This window comes from Psittacula echo (genome assembly GCF_963264785.1).
Source record: "Psittacula echo genome assembly, chromosome: Z".
Taxonomy (NCBI): Eukaryota; Metazoa; Chordata; class Aves; order Psittaciformes; family Psittacidae; genus Psittacula; species Psittacula echo.
The window spans coordinates 41,511,270-41,529,678 of record NC_137742.1 but is presented as its reverse complement, the minus strand read 5'-3'; the positions used below and the strand labels follow the sequence as shown (position 1 = coordinate 41,529,678).

The following is an 18,409-nucleotide window of genomic DNA, read 5'->3' as shown; positions in this document are numbered from 1 at the left end:
TGCTTTGGCCTGGTAGTTTTTCAATTGTAGTTCTTAGTCTTATTTTGCATGCTGCTAGCTGGGGTACAGTTTACTATTCCTGCTGCTGTCACAGATGGGGGGACTAATAATGACTGAAAACTTAAGAGAAAAATGTCTGCATGGCAGACAGGATAGGTTCAGTAAGAAAGATCCAGTCAAAGTTTATGGCAGAGGGATGGTGCACAGCCAGGATGGTTATCAAATCTCTATTTTCGTTTGTGAAAATTTAATGTTCAACTTAATCTGCTGTTCCTATCCAGTTATCCAGACTGTGAACAGTCTGGATAGCCGTAGAACAATGCACTGTTAGAACTGAATAATGAGAGACTCCAAAAAAAGCAATATATATTTATCTTTAGAATGAATTTTTAGAATCACAGAATCCCGAGGGTTGGAAGGGACCTCAAAAGATCATTTAGTCCAACCGCCCTGCAAGAGCAGGGTAACCTAGAGTACATCACACAGGAACTTGTCCAGCCGGGCCTTGAATATCTCCAACGTAGGAGACTCCACAACCCCCCTGGGCAACCTGTTCCAGTGCTCTGTCACTCTCACAGTAAAGAAGTTTTTCCTGATGTTCACATCCCTAAATGTTTGAATCATTTAATTCCTTTCTGCTTTTCACCTTCCTTAATTCTCCTTATCCAAATGTTCTTTCACTTACTTAGAAATTGAAACCAACCATCATATGCTTAACTTTCATCTCTTCCTCTGGTCATAATTCAGCGATACTGGTGGTAGCAGCAGTGTATAATTTTATGTAGAACTCAGCTGATTTTTAGCTTCGTCTTCTGTAGTTTTAAGAGTGGTTTGTTCACATTCAGTTAATTCTGTACTCAAAATACGTTAACAAAACAATCACAGGTACTTGTGTTAGCTAATTTTAGATGTCTCTTAGTGTGTACTTTACCTCAGTAATAGAGGTTGAGATACAAAGAAACAAAACCTCAACCAGAGGAGCTATATGCAATTGTAAGTAATTCAGCAAAACTCAATCAAGAATTTTCAACAATGGCAACAAGAAACTAACAATTGAAATTCACATCTCAGTAAAATTTAAAATGTTAACTGTTAATCAGTAACTTCTACTCAAATTATATATGGCCTGGGAAGAGCAGTTCTCTATCCACATTGTAGTGGATTGTAAAATCTCAGGGGGGCTTGTAAAGTTCTTTCCCCATTGTTTATGCATTATCTTTTTACTTCTTTAGAAACAAACGCATCCTATTCATTATGTCAAATTAGCTGATGGGACTGTTTCAAAAATGAGATGAAAATTAGTACAAACGTGGTTTTACTAAAACCACAGTGACTTCCAAAATACATTACATTATAGCCCCCAGAAGTTTAGTTTACAGGGCTAACAATAATATGATGAAGAGGAAAGTAATTGCATATTTCTATGTATTCTATGATGAGATATAATCTGTATTTCAATGTAAATGTAAAAATTATTAGAGACGTAAAACATGTTCAGTGGTACACACAAACTTTCTATTCATATGGTATGAATGCTGTAGCTTGATAAATAATGTATTTCTGAAGCAGCATACACCTGGCTCTTCTTGTAACCTCCCAATACTGAACAACCACTTTTTGTCCCTTCCTGTGATCTTTATTTGTTGTGAAGAACCTGCTGTAGCTTCCAAGTACAAGTTTAATTGAATTATTTTGTACTTTGTTTTCCCCAGCCAAATGAGGAAGGCCCTGGGGTATGAAAGCAAACACCATAAAATAGAAATGCTCCAGAAAAATCAGAGATTCATTGGTTCCCACAGCACTTTTAAAATCAGTAATTCTTGTGTTTACCACTGCACATTTAGCAAGCATTTTCGGTAGTTATTGCTCCCAAACAGACTGCTCTTCTCAGAAAGCTTTTGAAAGGAGCGATAACCTAGGTTATGGGTGAAGAAACAAACACGTACTTATAAGCCCTGAATTTATATACAAAGAGCTTTGCAGGTAGAGCCATTTTAGGTTCTGTGTCACATTTAGTTTACTAGGAAATAGGACAGAGCTGCAAAGTATCAAATCAAATATAATTTTTTTTTTCCAAGTGTGAAGATTCAGACCCTCAGAAAAGAAGCTTTACTGAAATAATCAGTACTATGTGTCACAGATAAACAGATGGAGATGAAATTTGTTCATATATCTGAAAAATGACACTTGTCATTTGTGGTATAATCCATTTGTTGACTGGCAAAGATTTGTTCTTACTACAAGTTGTATTTAATATTATACTAATTCAGCTGGCATTTGTGCATGTTTCTTGGCACTTTCACAAAAGACAAGAAACTACTTTTACACAGTGGTATTACCATGTGAAGTGAAAAAAGGCATATTCAGGGTCCTTCCTGATTACATTATTTCTTTTTAGTATCTCTTTCTAATGAAAACAGATTAGCTATTTTGTGTTACACACCATCAGTTGCCTTTAAATTGCAGAGAAGTTTGATTTCCAGTGGAGAACAATGTAATAGGTTTATAAGAGACTAACGTATTTTTAGTATTCTAGCAAATTAAAGAGACAGGTTTTGAACGTATTTGCCAAACAATTTTCCCACTTCCTTTGATATACATGATCAGTTTCTTTTCTTTTGCTTTGGTTTTGTAGTGCGTTTTGTTTGTTTGTAAGGTTATTTTGTTGTGGATTGTTCGTTGTTTTTTTTTCTGGAACTAATTTGTTGCTTGTCTTTCATTTAAAAACATTATTCCACTAACTGACATTAGTATGTGCTTGTGCTGCTTTGCATTTCCCCTCTTTGTTCCTTGATTTGGTCTGCAAGCTTATGGACTCATTTCGTTTTCTTATGTTAGTGTTTTCTGTTCTTTCTGTTAAGCACCTACTGCTCATGTATTACAATGCTGCGTATTTCCACGATGTCTCTTGATGAGGGCAGAGTAAGGGGGAGAATGACCTCCCTTGACCTGCTGGTCACGCTCCTTCTAATGTAGCCCAGAATACAACTGGGCTTTCTGGGCTTCTAAGCGCATACTGCTGGGTCCTGTCCAGTTTTTCATCCAGCAGTACCCCTAAGTCCCTCTCCGCAGGGGTACCCTCAATCCATTCACCTCCCCATCAGTATGGATGTTGGGGATTGCTCTGACCCAGGTGCAGGACTTTGCACTTGGCCTTGTTGAACTTCATGAGGTTCGCACGGGCCCACTCCTCAAGCCTGCCGAGGCGCCCCTGGCTGGCATCCGTTCCCTCAGGTGAATTAACTGCGCCACCTGCTGTAGAATGATGGGTTATTTTGTATCCTTAAAAGCAAAACTTTGGTTTTGTCTTTATCACACCTGTTACACTTAACAGAAGAGGGCACACAATAATTACTTCTTTCCGTAAAGCAGTACCTTGGCTGTATTTCACTGAGATAGGTATTAAACAGAGGATGGCTTGTAGGAATTTGATGCCTGCTTCATGACTGTTCATGCAACATCAGACTCTGGTCTGTCCTGAAACAAACCAAAACTGGCTGCACTAAAGAAAGTACATAGAATTTTAGAAACATCACCACTATTACAAATTGGTATAAAAATCTAGTGAGTTTAAAAATAGTAGCTTTATAGCTCCTTTTGACTTCTGTCAGGGTCCCGTTTTACAAAGAAAAGTCATACCTGGATGACAGTAAGCAAGATAAACTTGGTTAAAACATTCAGTTGCAGTAATTTAACTTGAAAAAAATAAATACATTCAAGGATTTAAACTACTCATTTTCTCTTAGGTTCCTTTCTGTTGCCGAGTCTCATTGATGGGAAGAATATAATAAAGGGGAGAGTGTGTACTGCATGCAAACAGCAATCATTTCTCACAATAGTGTAATAATTTAATTGATTAAGAGAGTGCTCAAAAGATCAAAGAAATGGAAGTGGGTAAGGTGGCAGTACTGGAAAGAAAACAAGTTGCAGCAATCAAAAAGCTCTGGGAAGACCCAGGAGTTCAAGAATGCTATGACAGATGAAGGGAGTCCCAGCTCTCAGACTCTGCTAAGTAGTAAGTACATGGCATAACCACAAGGACAAGTCAGACTTAAGGCAGTTAATCAGAGAATCATTGAGGTTGGGAAAAACCCTTAAGATCACTGATTCCAACCATTAAAGGGAGAATAAAGGATAAAGGGGAGGACCTTAAAAAGGCTAGGAGGATTGGCCAGGTTAATAAATGGTTAGAAGGATGGTGCCATAGTCAGGGGTTTGGGTATTTAGAACATGGGACTTGATTTAGTAGACCAGGTCTACTGGGGGCTGGTGGAGCTGGTCTGACAAAGAAGAGGAAGAGTGGTTTTGGTAGGAGGCTTGCCAGGCTGGTCAAGGTTTCTTTAAACTAGATGTGTTGGGGGAGGGGGGCATTGTTCCATCCCAACACACCCAGTCAGGTGCCAGCACCTATAATAAATGCTCGGAGCAATGCAGAGATATTCCAGCCGCTCCAGCCAATGAGCCAGCTTCATTTGGAGCTCGGCTCAGATGCCTCTATACAAATGCCTGTAGCATGGGGAACAAACAAGAGGAATTAGAGATGTGTGCACGACTACGGGAGTATGATATAGTAGGCATCACAGAAACATGGTGGGATGGCTCCTACGACTGGAGTGTTGAAATGGAAGGTTACAGGCTCTTTAGAAAAGACAGGCCTGGCAGGCGGGGAGGGGGAGTTGCTATTTATGTTAGGGATAGGCTGGAGAGTATGGAACTCTGTCTGGGACGGGTGAGCAGTCGACAGAGAGTTTGTGGGTCAGGGTTAAAGGGAGAGCAGCGATGGGGGACATTACTGTGAGGATCTGTTACAGACCGCCTGATCAAGAGGAATCTGTGGATGAAGTGCTCTATAGGCAGATAGGAACAGCCTCACGCTCACAGGCCCTTGTTCTCATGGACTTCAACCACCCTGACATCTGTTGGAGTGGAGGTACGGCCCGGCACAAGCAATCCAAGAGGTTCCTCGATTGTGTGGAAGACACAACTTCCTTCTGCAAGTAATAGAGGAGCCGACAAGGAGAGGTGCCATGCTTGACCTCGTGCTCACCAACAGGGAAGGGCTGGTTGGAAATGTGACGCTCCAGGCCGGCCTTGGTTGCAGTGACCACGAGATGGTCGAATTCGAGATCCTTGGGACAGTGAGAAGAGCGTGCAGCAAGCTCACTGCCCTGGACTTCCAGAGAGCAGACTTTGGCCTCTTCAGGACCCTGCTTAGTAAGGTTCCATGGGATACAGCCCTAGAGGGCAGGGGGGCCCAAGACTGTTGGTTGATATTCAAGGATCGCCTACTATAAGCTCAGAAGAGTTGCGTCCTGACTAGAAGAAAGTGCAGCAGGAGGGGCAGGAGACCTCCTTGGATGGATAAGGAGCTCCTGAAGAAAGTGGAAGCAAGGACAGGCAGCCTGGGAAGAATACAGGAATGTAGTCCGGGAAGCCAGGGACCAGGTTAGGAAAGCTAAGGCCCCGTTAGAATTAAACCTGGCTAGGGATGTGAAAGATAACAGGAAGGAATTCTGTAGGTACATTGCAAATAAAAGACAGACGAGGGACAATGTGGGCCCTCTCTGGAAGCTATCAGAACTGGCTACCCTGGATTAGGAAAAGGTTGAGGTTCTTTGCCTCAGTCTTCACTGGCAAAGGCTCTGACCACACCACCCAAGTCTTGGAAGGCAGACGCAGAGACTGAGAATGAAGACCTTGGGCCCACTGTAGGAGAGGACCTGGTTCAAGACCATCTTAAGAACCTGAACGTGCACAAGTCCATGGGACCTGACGAAATCCATCCGTGGGTCCTGAAGGAGCTGGCGAATGAAGTTGCTAAGCCACTGTCCATCATATTTGAAAAATCATGGCAGTCAGGTGAAGTTCCTGACAACTGGAAAAAGGGAAATATAACCCTCATTTTCAAGAAGGGGAAAATGGATGACCCGGGGAACTACAGACCAGTCAGTCTCACCTCTGTGCCTGGCAAACTCTTGGAGCAGATTCTCCTGGAAGGCATGCTAAGGCACATGAAAAACAACAAGGTGGTTGGTGACAGCCAGCATGGCTTCACTAAGGGGAAATCCTTCCTGACCAATTTGGTGGCCTTCTATGATGGGGCTACGGAACTGATGGACAGGGGCAGAGCAGTTGACGTCATCTACCTGGACTTGTGCAAAGCGTTCGACACTGTCCCACATGACATCCTTGTCTCTAAATTGGAGAGACATCAATTTGATAGATGGACCACTCAGTGGCTAAAGAACTGGCTGGATGGCCGCACGCAAAGAGTTGTGGTCAATGGCTCGATGTCCGGCTGGAGACCAGTAATGAGTGGTGTTCCTCAGGGATTGGTGTTGGGACCGGTCTTGTTCAACATCTTTGTCAGTGACATGGACAGTGGGATTGAGTGCGCCCTCAGCAAGTTTGCTGATGACACCAAGCTGTGTGGTTCGGTTGATACGCTGGAGGGAAGGGATGCCATCCAGAGGGACCTTGACACGCTTGTGAGGTGGGCTGATGCCAACCTTACGAAGTTTAACCATGCCAAGTGCAAGGTCCTACACCTGGGTCAGAGCAATCCCAGCACAGCTACAGGTTGGGCAGAGAAGAGATTCAGAGCAGCCCTGCGGAGACGGACTTGGGGGTGTCGGTCGATGAAAAAATGAACATGAGGCGGCTTCAGTGTGCGCTCGCAGCCCAGAAAGCCAACCGGTTCCTGGGCTGCATCAAGAGGAGCATGACCAGCAAGTCGAAGGAGGTGATCCTGCCCCTCTACTCTGCTCTCGTGAGACCTCACTTGGAGTATTGTGTGCAGTTCTGGTGTCCTCAATAAAAAAAGGACATGGAACTGTTGGAACAAGTCCAGAGGAGGGCCACGAGGATGATCAGGGGACTGGAGCACCTTCCGTATGGAGACAGGCTGAGAAAGTTGGGTCTGTTCAGCCTGGAGAAGAGAAGGCTGCGTGGAGACCTCATAGCAGCCTTCCAGTATCTGAAGGGGAGCTATAGGGATGCTGGGGAGGGACTCTTCATTAGGGACTGTAGTGATAGGACAAGGGGTAACAGGTTCAAACTTAAACAGGGGAAGTTTAGATTGGGTATAAGGAAATTCTTTACTGTGAGGGTGGTGAGGCACTGGAATGGGTTGCCCAGGGAGGCTGTGAATGTTCCATCCCTGGCAGTGTTCAAGGCCAGGTTGGACAGAGCCGTGGGTGACATGGTTTAGTGTGGGGTGTCCCTGCCCATGGCAGGGGGTTGGAACTAGATGATCTTAAGGTCCTTTCCAACCCTAACTATTCTATGATTCTATGAGTCTGTGCTTAACCTAACACTGCCAAGTCTACCACTAAACCATTTGCGTAAGCACCGCATCTACATGTCTTCTAAATACCTCCAGGGATGTGGACTCAACCACTTCCATGGGCAGCCTGTTCCAATGATTGACAATCCTTTTGGTGAAGAAATTTTCCCAATATCCAGTTTAAACCTCCCCTGACTCAACTTGAGGCCATTTCCTCTGGTCCTATTGCTTGTTACCTGGGTAGAAGAGACCAACCCTCACCTCACTACAACTTCCTTTCAGGTAGTTCAGTTCCCTCAGCTGCTGCTCACAGGACATTCTCTAGACCCTTCATCAGCTTTGTTGGTTGCCCTTCTTTGGACCAGCTCCAGCATCTCAATATGTCTTTTGTAGTGAAGGCCCCAGAACTGAACACAGGATTCAAGGTGCGGCCTCACCAGTGCTCATTACAAAGGTACAATAATTTCCCTGTCTCTGCTGGGCACAGTATTAGAAATACTAGATACAGGCCATGATGCCGTTGGCCTTCTTGGCCACCTGGCACACTCCTGGCTCATAATGAATATAGGTTCACTCTGGTTTTATTAGTTATACCCGTGTTTCTGTTGGCCTGTGTTAAACAACAAATTTGAAGCTGAAGTGATGAAGCAAACTAACGTTAGGCTTACTGACCATAGTGGAACCATCATCCCTCCCAGTTCTGAGGTCAACACAGCTGGTACGTAACTGAGTTTCCCTTGGGGGAAATCATGAAAACCAGCTGTACAAGACAACAAGTTGGCAGGTCATACAATTCAGTTACATGAAAAGTTCAGTATATAAATAAGAATGAAGTTTGTTCCCCATTTTCAAATAATTTAATTGTGAAAAAATGATTGTTTCATGAGATCAGAAGATTCACCTTTCTGTTTCTGCCAAGGCTGAGAAGTGACAGGGTTAAATTTCAGCAGGAGACATTTAGATTAGGCACTTATGGTAAACTTTAACTCAGAATGGTTACACATAGGCAATCTGTTCTTATGTGTTAAGCACTGTCATTCATGACAGATGTTTGACTGCCTTATCCTTTAAAAAATTCTATATTGGAGAAGGATGATGCCACTTAATGGTCTACTATAGACTAATTTTCTTAGAAATCAGCCACAATTGAGAATCAGTTTATTTTAAATTTCATTAAATTTTCCTTTTACTATTAATTACAATGAGATCTCATTAACAATTTACTACATTGCTGAAGAGGAAGCATTTTCTTATGCTTAAGACAAATCTCTGAGTGAGTGGTAACATTGAGTATTTTTGAGTTTGGAGCCCAAATTTGAGGGATGTTTGGGCAGCAAGGGGAGAATACAGCGATACCCTCCCTCTCCCACCAAAGGAAACGAGGTGGAGTTAGTGCTTAAATAAAGGAAGGTTTGTGCTACAACCATGTTGTTTGATTTGGAATACACCTTCGACTTCTTATCTGCATTAGGATTTTGGATGATCTAATGCTACCATCTAGTGGTAGAAAGATAGATTGCATGGAAAAATATCAGGCATCGGTTTTTCGTGTCCCTCGCACAGTGCTCATTTATTGAGGCACAGGAATGTCATCTTAGTATTTAATTCCAACCATGAAACGCACAAGAGCCTTGTGAAACTAAGGAGGGTAAAGTTAAGAATGACTGCATGGACAGGCGATAAACTAAATGTATGATCTTTTACATTAAAATATATACAAGCTTGAGGGATTCATGTTTGCAGTGCTTTCCATCAATTATTTTTCTGAATTCTATCCAGCAACCTTTTACATTTGTGTTCAATATTAGCATCATGCATGAAGTGACAGGGAATAGTGCACTGTTGGTAAATGTTATGGCTGGGACTGATATTTATATTTGTATTCCACTCCTAATTCTGATACAGGTTTCGGGGTAGGAGCAAAGATTATTCAAATAAAAGTTGAAGGGTTTTATTGGTTTATGCTAAGATCAGTTGTGCTAAGGCCATGCACAACTGAATTTCTCTTTAACCGCTTTTGTGGGAACACTTCTGTGATTCCTGGTTAGGCCTTTGGTTTTGAATCTGTGTGATTCATAGAATCATAGAATAGTTAGGGTTGGAAAGGACCTTGAGATCATCTAGTTCCAACCCCCCTGCCATGGGCAGGGATTCATTCATGATAGTGCATTAATGTTGTTTCTGTTGTATGTTTAACTTTCCAGTTATCTCACTGACCTTGATCATATTGCTATGTCCTCATTTGTGCCAACTCAGCAAGATATTCTTAGATACCAAGTGCCAACCAAAGGAATTACTGAGTATCCTTTTGATTTAGAAAATACTATGTTTAGGTAAGACTGCCTGTCAAATAATTTAGTATACAATTACGAAAGTAGTTGCAGCATCTTTACTTCCAAAGTTCATGAAGCCTTTGCAGTCAATGAGTGTTGCATGTGTTTCCAGGCCTTTCAGTTAATACAAAAACTTGTGTTTCACAACATTCTTTTTGAAAATTACATTACATGATTCCCTCCTCCCCAGTTCAAACAGCTCATACTGTGCATGCTGAACTATCGTTTTAATTAAAAGCTTTGGATGTGGGGGGAGGCTGCAGAGGCAAGGTATTTATAGTAACATGAGGTTCATATCAGAATGTAGTTTAATTCCATTTAGAGCTAACAGTTTGTGCCTCCTGACTGTAACTGTTTGGAAGAGATGACCCCAATAGATATTAAATCCCTCATGTTACTTTACAACTTGCAGTAAGATAACATTAGGAAAGAGACTGAAGAAAAGAGGAGTTAAAAAAGTGGAGGGTCAGGACAGTAGAAAGTTCTATTCTTCCTACCATGTAATAGTAAAGAAAAAGCTCTTTCTCACAAACTACTCATTTCATCACGAACAAACACCTGCTTGCAACGCAGTTACAACACAGAATCAGAATCAACTCTCATAACACATGGTCAAAACAACTGTGATTTTGTTGATGGTTTTTTCATGCAAAATGGAATTTTCCAGGTAATCCTTTAACCTGGATAAAATGTGGGAGACCAATTTAACTGTCTGCGAAACCATAGGAATTTGATGTGGAACTGATAATTGTGAGCATTTTCATTGTTTTGAGTAGTGAGTTATGACTATGCTAGGGGGCTATTGTGAGAGGGGTGGCAAGGGAGATTTTGGAGTGTGTGGGGAAACAAATTTGAGTATGTTCACATCTGCCTTTGCTAAAATTTTTACCAACTCAGAAAAAACTCCAGTGTTACATTTTGCTTTTTGCCTAAAGTGGCTTATAAGTTTGTATTGGGCTTGGGTAGGATAAAGTTAATTTTCTTCATAGCAGTTGATCTGCTGCTGTGTTTTATATTTGCAACCGAACAGTGCTGATAACACATCAGTGTGTTAGCTTTTACTGAACAGTGTATGCACTGCACCAAGGCCTTCTCTGTTTCTCTGCCCCCTAGTAAATAGGTTGGTGGGTGCACAAGCCAGGCAGCTGACCCAAACTAACCAAAGATGTACTTAACGCCATATAATATCAGGCATACTGATAAAAGTGAAAAGAGAGGGCTTTAAGGAGATGGGCCGTCTTTTTCTCAGGAGCTGGTTGTGCGTAGGGCTACCCCTGGGAGGTGGTGAATGATGCTTTTACATCACTTGTTTTATTTTCTTTAGCTCTCCTTCCACTTACCTGCCACTTATTAAAAAATTATTTTTTTTAATCTCAACCCCCAGGTTTTCTTGCTTTTATTCTTTATTTCCTCTTCCCCTGTCCACTCACAATGTGTGTGGGAGGGGGGTAGTGAGTGAGCTGCTGAGTTGTGCTTAGCTGCCCACCAGGACTAATACACAGTAACACTAAGGAGAAGACAAAGTTGGAGCACTATGGATAGGGAATCAAGTTTAAATATTAAACAGGACATAAAATGTTAAGATGTACCTTTCACAGTTCAAGCTTATCTCAGGTAGGCAATCTACTATAAGGCCATTAGCGATACCTGAAGTATCTTCTTAAAATAACTAACATGGTGACTGTATTTCTGTTTAGTAGAATGGTGGATGTAGGTGGCCAGAGGTCAAAAAGAAGGAAGTGGATCCATTGCTTTGAAAGAGTTACTTCCATCACTTTCTTAGTTGCATTAAGTGAATATGATCAAGTCTTGGCAAAATCATAGAATAGAATCATAGAATAGTTAGGGTTGGAAAGGACCTTAAGATCATCTAGTTCCAACCCCCTGCCATGGGCAGGGACACCCCACACTAAACCATGTCACCCACGGCTCTGTCCAACCTGGCCTTGAACACTGCCAGGGATGGAACATTCACAGCCTCCCTGGGCAACCCATTCCAGTGCCTCACCACCCTCACAGTAAAGAATTTCCTTATACCCAATCTAAACTTCCCCTGTTTAAGTTTGAACCTGTTACCCCTTGTCCTATCACTACAGTCCCTAATGAAGAGTCCCTCCCCAGCATCCCTATAGCTCCCCTTCAGATACTGGAAGGCTGCTATGAGGTCTCCGAACAGCCTTCTCTTCTCCAGGCTGAACAGACCCAACTTTCTCAGCCTGTCTCCATACGGGAGGTGCTCCAGTCCCCTGATCATCCTCGTGGCCCTCCTCTGGACTTGTTCCAACAGTTCCATGTCCTTTTTATGTTGAGGACACCAGAACTGCACACAATACTCCAAGTGAGGTCTCACGAGAGCAGAGTAGAGGGGCAGGATCACCTCCTTAGACCTGCTGGTCACGTTCCTCTTGATGCAGCCCAGGAACCGGTTGGCTTTCTGGGCTGTGAGCGCACACTGAAGCCGCCTCATGTTCATTTTTTCATCAACCAACACCCCCAAGTCCTTCTCTGCAGGGCTGCTCTGAATCTCTTCTCTGCCCAACCTGTAGCTGTGCCTGGGATTGCTCTGGCCCAGGTGTAGGACCTTGCACTTGGCATGGTTAAACTTCATAAGGCTGGCATCAGCCCACCTCACAAGTGTGTCAAGGTCCCTCTGGATGGCATGTAAGAATGAGGTAAGATGTGTGGTCATGTAAGGTACAGAAAAAGATGTGTTGCCTTTTAAGAAGGACAGCATTCATGTGTCTTCATAAAGCATTTGCAAATACTAGAGCTACAGTAAGAAACTGATCAAGCAGTCCCAAAAGTTGTATTAAATCAGTAGCCTCCTGTAAAAGTTAACTCTACCTTAGAAGACGAAACATGATTTAAAAAGGTTTTAAATCACTTAAGCCATGTCAAATGATTATTTAAGTGTCAGCAATATTTCTAAGCAAGTAAAAACTACCTCAGTCATCTGTAATTAGTTGGGGGGGTGTTTTGTTATTATTGTTTGCTTTTTTTCCTTTAGTCTCTGATGTTTCCATATTAGCCTGTACATTAATTAAGGAAAATTGAAACAAAATAATTTAAAATTTACCTCCTTCCCAATGTTAGAAAAGATGAGTTCTCCCTCCACTCTAAAATGCTTTCATCATTGTCCAGACAGTGTAACTTCATATTATTCTTTGTTGTAGAATCAAAAGGAAGAAAGCAAGGCCTTCTTTAAAACTATCATTATTATCTCTCTGGTTTCTGAATACTTCAGTCATTTTGTTTTTAAATAAAAAAGATCTTCTAGAAGAGAAAATAATGTATTCCCATCTAATTAGTTACTTTCCAGAATACACAGGTAAGCATTTATCCTATACTATCTTCACAAAACTAAAAGTTATAGTTAAACCAGTCAATTTTTCCTCATTAAATCGAAATGCATTTATGCAATGTATTTGATACCTATGCATTCCTGCTCTATCCTTTAAACTATAACCTTAAGTTACTCAAGTTTTACTGGAAGTTTGTTTTTTTTATTGGAGCACTGTGGACAGAGTCCTAAGAGATTTCTTGCAGGAATTCTTTACCATTAGAGTGGCACAATCACTATTTACTTGTGAATTTACTAATGACAAGAATCGCCTTTTTTGTCTTTGTCTAAAGAGACAAGATATGCGACAGGAACTTGAGGAATATGGCTATTAACTCAACTCCCTATGTAGTATAAACCCCTAGTGTAGTTTTGCATTCATTATTATACTTTCTTATCTATTTAAAAGTTCAAAGTTAAAAAAGCAGCCTGAATGACTTTTCTGAACAAACGTTACTGATACTCGAAGTTGGCAAAGAATAATGAAAATAATCACAGATGTATTCCATCACTTAATACAGTGTTATAGTCTATGAGACATATATCATGTTGAATCCTTCATTTAATAAGGAAAAGATCATAATGGTTTAATAGCTACATCCTATCTTTGCCAAAGGGAATCCTGTTTACTCTGTGTGTTTTGGAAGATCTAATTTCTCATGGTCTATTAATATATGCTGGGTAATTTCAGTCGCATAGGTTTTTATAAAAAATTACTTAACCAGTAAGGTTTACCGTTTAAAAAGCATACTCCACACATTTTAAAAAAGCAATGTTGCAACACCTCCTGCTCCACTAACATATTAATGAGAAAATGCAGACAAGGGAGGATGCCTTTATGGTGATTTGACCCTTAAATATGAACCTAGCTTGTTAAGATACTGTCCATATGTTTCTTCCTTGACCCACAGCTTTTAAATGTACAAAACCACTAACGGTGCTTTAGGCTAGCACCTAAACAAGATGTCAAAGCTGACAGACACTTCATTTCGAAGCTGTATCAAGATCAGAATCCAGACAACGAGAAAGTAATCTACTCCCACGTCCCTTGTGCCACAGACACAGAAAATACTCGTTTTGTCTTCGCTGTTGTCAAGGACATGATCCTGCAATTAAACCTCAGAGAGTTCAACCTGGTTTGAAGACAAAACATGGTTGCAGCCACAGAGTATGGCTTACTTATAGCACAGCCTGTGTGGATTCAAAAAAAAAGGTGTCTAGAAAAAGCATTTACAGAAATGGGCAAAGGATTTATCTTTACTGAAGAAGTATGGATTAAGAGAACTTTATTTCCCGTATTAGTTTTGTCTGAGAGGTTCTGGGGGCTTTTGACAGCTACAGAAATTAAGTAGATTTACAAGAATGTATAAAACCGCATTGCTGTTCAGCTGGTATTTATCAATATTTAATTTTTTAAATTGAGCTTTTACAGTAATAGCTTATAAAACTTCAAACAGTGATGCCTAAAAAATGGCAAATCTGTGTTACTTTAGGGAGCTAGATATTTTTATCTTCTTGTTCTGATCAACGTAGTTGAAAGACTAGGGTAAACCTATTAACACATCTCTCAGGAGCCTTCATAGGCCAAACCCATTCATGTTCTAGAAATCATTATAAAAGATTAATTATTGGTGACCCTTGTGTATCACTGCATTTTTGTTCAAGTGCCTTAAGATAATAAAATACCTTTCACAGTTAAAGAATGACAGATTAAGATCTTGTAGGCAGTCCAGAGAATTTACTGTTTCCTGAGAGGGAAAACTACTTTGCAAATGTTCTCGGCACTCGCTGCCACAGGAGCTTGGAGATCATCCACAGCTGCCTGCAGTAAACTAGGGCTTGAATTCCTACAAGTCACTAACATAACTTGCTTTTTGCACTTTGCATTCATGGGTAGTTTTGCAGGGATTAAAGAGTGTTAAAGCCTCTCCTCAAGAAAATTTCCAGCCTTCTTCCCATCTCCACTCCCTGCCGAACTACACACCTCTCCACTAAAGATGCCAGCACCACTAACAGCTCTGTCAGTTCTCCTTCACTGCACATTGTTCTCCATCTGCTTGATGCAACAAGGAATGAAACTCCCAAAAGATAAAAAACCTGAGGCATCCATCAAAAGATAAGTCAGGTTTTCTCCTATTTTGCCTGTTAGTGTCCTATCTCATCATGCCTGTTCCAGCAGTCACATTTCTTTCAGTGTACTGATCTGGAGATAATGAGTTAATAAAAATTAATGGCACAGACATACTCTTACTGCTTATAGGAGGAGACTTTAAGTCAATTTACTCCTCTGTTGAAGTATAACGAAAGTATTTAGAATTCTTGTTGCAGATTTGCCCTGAAATCAATCAAAACCTCTGTATAAAACCCTGTGACTGCTGTGAATGGAACTTCAGATTCTCACATCCCACTTGCAGTCACAAAAGCAAAAACTATGACCAAGATCAGAGTTGCAGTTCTTATGTCAAATAACAAAGCCGAGGCTCCCAGGTGATGCATACATGTACTTGCATATACTGGCCAGACAATTTCTCATTAACCTACCAGTAAGAATATTACCAGGCAAACCTTGACCAAGAAACAAGAGTTACAGGTGAGGAAAAAAGGTGTCAGCTCTCTGCTAATTTATTCAGTTTTAGGCAGAAAAACATGAAGCATTCATGAATCACATAAACCAAACTATGGCAATTAGCATTTAAGAGAAGATGATGATAAATTTAAAAGCTTTCTGCATAAAAATGTGAAATGCTTCGTAAAATTCTGAGCTGCATAATGAAATAAATATTGTGATACACATGGAAGAGAAGTCTGAGTCAGAAACACTTTGCACCATACTTTAGAAAATTACAAATACCCAATGCATATTAGTATTTTTCACCAACACTTTCCATATGTAATAACCATGGTTCTTCTGAAATACAGTCTCAATTCCTTAAAAAAAGGTATTGGTTGTGTCTATAGTTTTACTGCATCTTTCAGTAAAGATCAGTCTTTGCAGGTGGAGAGGGACCAACTGGGGGAGTTTAATGCTGGAAAAAGTTACCACAGAATGGTATGATTTGCTGAAGAAACACTGTGCACTCTTGTCTTGTACAACACTTACGTGATTCCAAGCAATGCAATCTTGCTGTAGTTCTTTTCTGGAATCGAATGTGAAAGGCTCAAGAAGAGGAAAAAAAAATTATATCTTCTGAATAGGTATGCTCATTCTTGAAGCTAATACCATAGCAGGAAATATATAAAAATCAAGTATGTATACATCTATTTAAATAACATATGGATATGGAGCTATTCATGAACAATCCACAAGACTTAACAGTCCTGTTTAAAGCTATGTAATGTATTTATTGAAGCTGTTCTACATCATCAGAACAATTAGGAAACTTAGGGTTTGTAGTTCAAATCCAAGAATACGCTGTAAGTAGTAAATTTTAACTACCATCACATAGTAATATTAATCTCATCTTAATATAATCATATAGATGGCTAAAATTAACTCTGAATAAAAGACCTTAGTGACTTGTTTGATATGTGAGTATTTTGTAAAGTGCTAAAGATAATAAATGGCTAATGACATAGATACAGAAATCTTTTGGGGAAAACCAGATTCTTATGAAATCCTCTTTTTCTCTGGCAACATCATCTTACCTTTTTTCAAAGCAGAAAAAAACCCCCAAACAAACCCCAAAACCAACAAACCCTCTCCCCCCCCCCCAAAAAAAGTAGCTCATACATGTGAATGCAGTTATTGAGATCTTGTCTTTATAATAAACCAGAGGTAAAGATTAAGGTCTGTATTCTGCTTTTACCAAGATGGCTGCAATAGAAATTTGACCTTGTGTTATCAGAGAAAGGATTTGATGTAATTTGTCAATGTCTACCTACGAAATTCTGATTGATGGTATTACCTGTTAATTAAATCAGCATATAAAGAAAATGAATAATAATCACATTCCAGTCAAATAAAATTCAGTTTCACTTTATTCAAGCTGAAGAAGAGGTTGGGAGGTAAGAGGGGAGGAAGTGGTAACCAAGAGAGCCATGCCACACAAAGCCATGCAGCTGAACAAAAAGAGGTGCAAACAGACTTGTAAATGTTTTAGCAATGTGTCTGGCATCTCTGATTCTATGTTTGGTTTGTCATTGATTTCTTAGAGGTAGTTCTGACCCTTAACAAACTACTACTGAGAACCCAAATGACATTTCTCAAAGGTATTAAGCTTAGGTAACAGTCATCTAGAAGAGAAACTGTTCTTCAGTACTTAAGTAAAGGCCATGGTATACTTTTAAACACCACAGCTGGCAGACCTAAATGCCTACATTTTAATTTTTATTGATATCCCCTTGTCTAATTGCATATAAATTTTTAATAAAATTTAATATATCTATTCTGCCATCTTGTTGAAAAAACATGCATATTGCAATAAGGAATGAGGCACAGCAGAGTGGACATCTCAAGCAACTTGGAGTAATCCAGAAAACTACTCTGTGGTGTAAATTTGAACACCTTTCTTCTTGCCCCCAGCTCATGTATAGTTGAAACCGGGAACTGGTGTCTACTGAGATATGGCAAAATTCATTTATGTCTGTGTGGAGACAGCATTAAAAAAAAAAAGGGGGGGGGGGGGAAGATACAATTTACTGACTAGAAAAACAAAACTAGAAAATCATGTTGTCATTAAAAGTGGAAATAAGGAGGGAGGTGGGGACTTTTGAACATTTTCAGTGGTTTAGTTCTTAATTAAGGCTTTTAGTTAGCACAGAAGATAAAAATATTTTATATTCTATAGGAAAAATGCGATTTTGGGGGAACTGTTGTGTTTTCCAACCATGATCTTAACCACAGACATGCACATTTAAAAGAAATTCTTCAACATTAATGGTTAAATCACCTAAAGATTACTGAAGAGCCAGCTGAGATTTGAGGAATTTGTTGGCAAAATAAATGTAAAAGTTAAGAGTTAAGATAATATTAATTGAAACAGAGGTTCTGTGAAGAAAAAATATTCAGAATACGGTAAATTGATAAGCTACAGAAATGGGAATGTACAAAGTAATTGCAAGACGTACTAGAAGTAAAAGTTGCAGCAGATACTCAGTTAATACTGGGGATGGAGAGAGGAGGAAACAACACTAATCAAGAATTAAAATAATGAACTATCATGCCTAAAATGAAAAGTGACTAATGAGAAACAAATTACAGCTACAGAATGGTACTCAGTGCACCTAATAACACTACTTATCTAAGGCAAAGTATTCTATTAAGTTTGGCGTGATTATAACCTGAGTTAATACTCTTAGTACGTGCTTAGTGTACAAACAAGTGGAGCAACACAGTCATTGTCATAATTCAGAATTCTCTTATGATCTTTTGATTCAATTTACAATTTATGGGAAGAATTACAAGATTACATGTATTTTGCAACCTCCTAAATGGTTACTCAACACTTCAAG

At 40.1% G+C, this 18,409-nt stretch overlaps 1 pseudogene across 1 annotated transcript in view; it reads left to right on the top strand.

The window, feature by feature from the left end:
- Positions 1 to 14,100, top strand: part of LOC308231545 (guanine nucleotide-binding protein subunit alpha-14-like) — a 72,224-nt pseudogene extending 58,124 nt beyond the window's left edge. The window contains exons 3-7 of the transcript in view: positions 3,864 to 4,015; positions 9,490 to 9,618; positions 11,319 to 11,448; positions 12,792 to 12,946; positions 13,910 to 14,100. The product of the transcript in view is annotated as a guanine nucleotide-binding protein subunit alpha-14-like (transcript). The remainder of the gene's footprint in view (positions 1 to 3,863; positions 4,016 to 9,489; positions 9,619 to 11,318; positions 11,449 to 12,791; positions 12,947 to 13,909) is intronic.
- Positions 14,101 to 18,409: the final 4,309 nt, after the last annotated feature.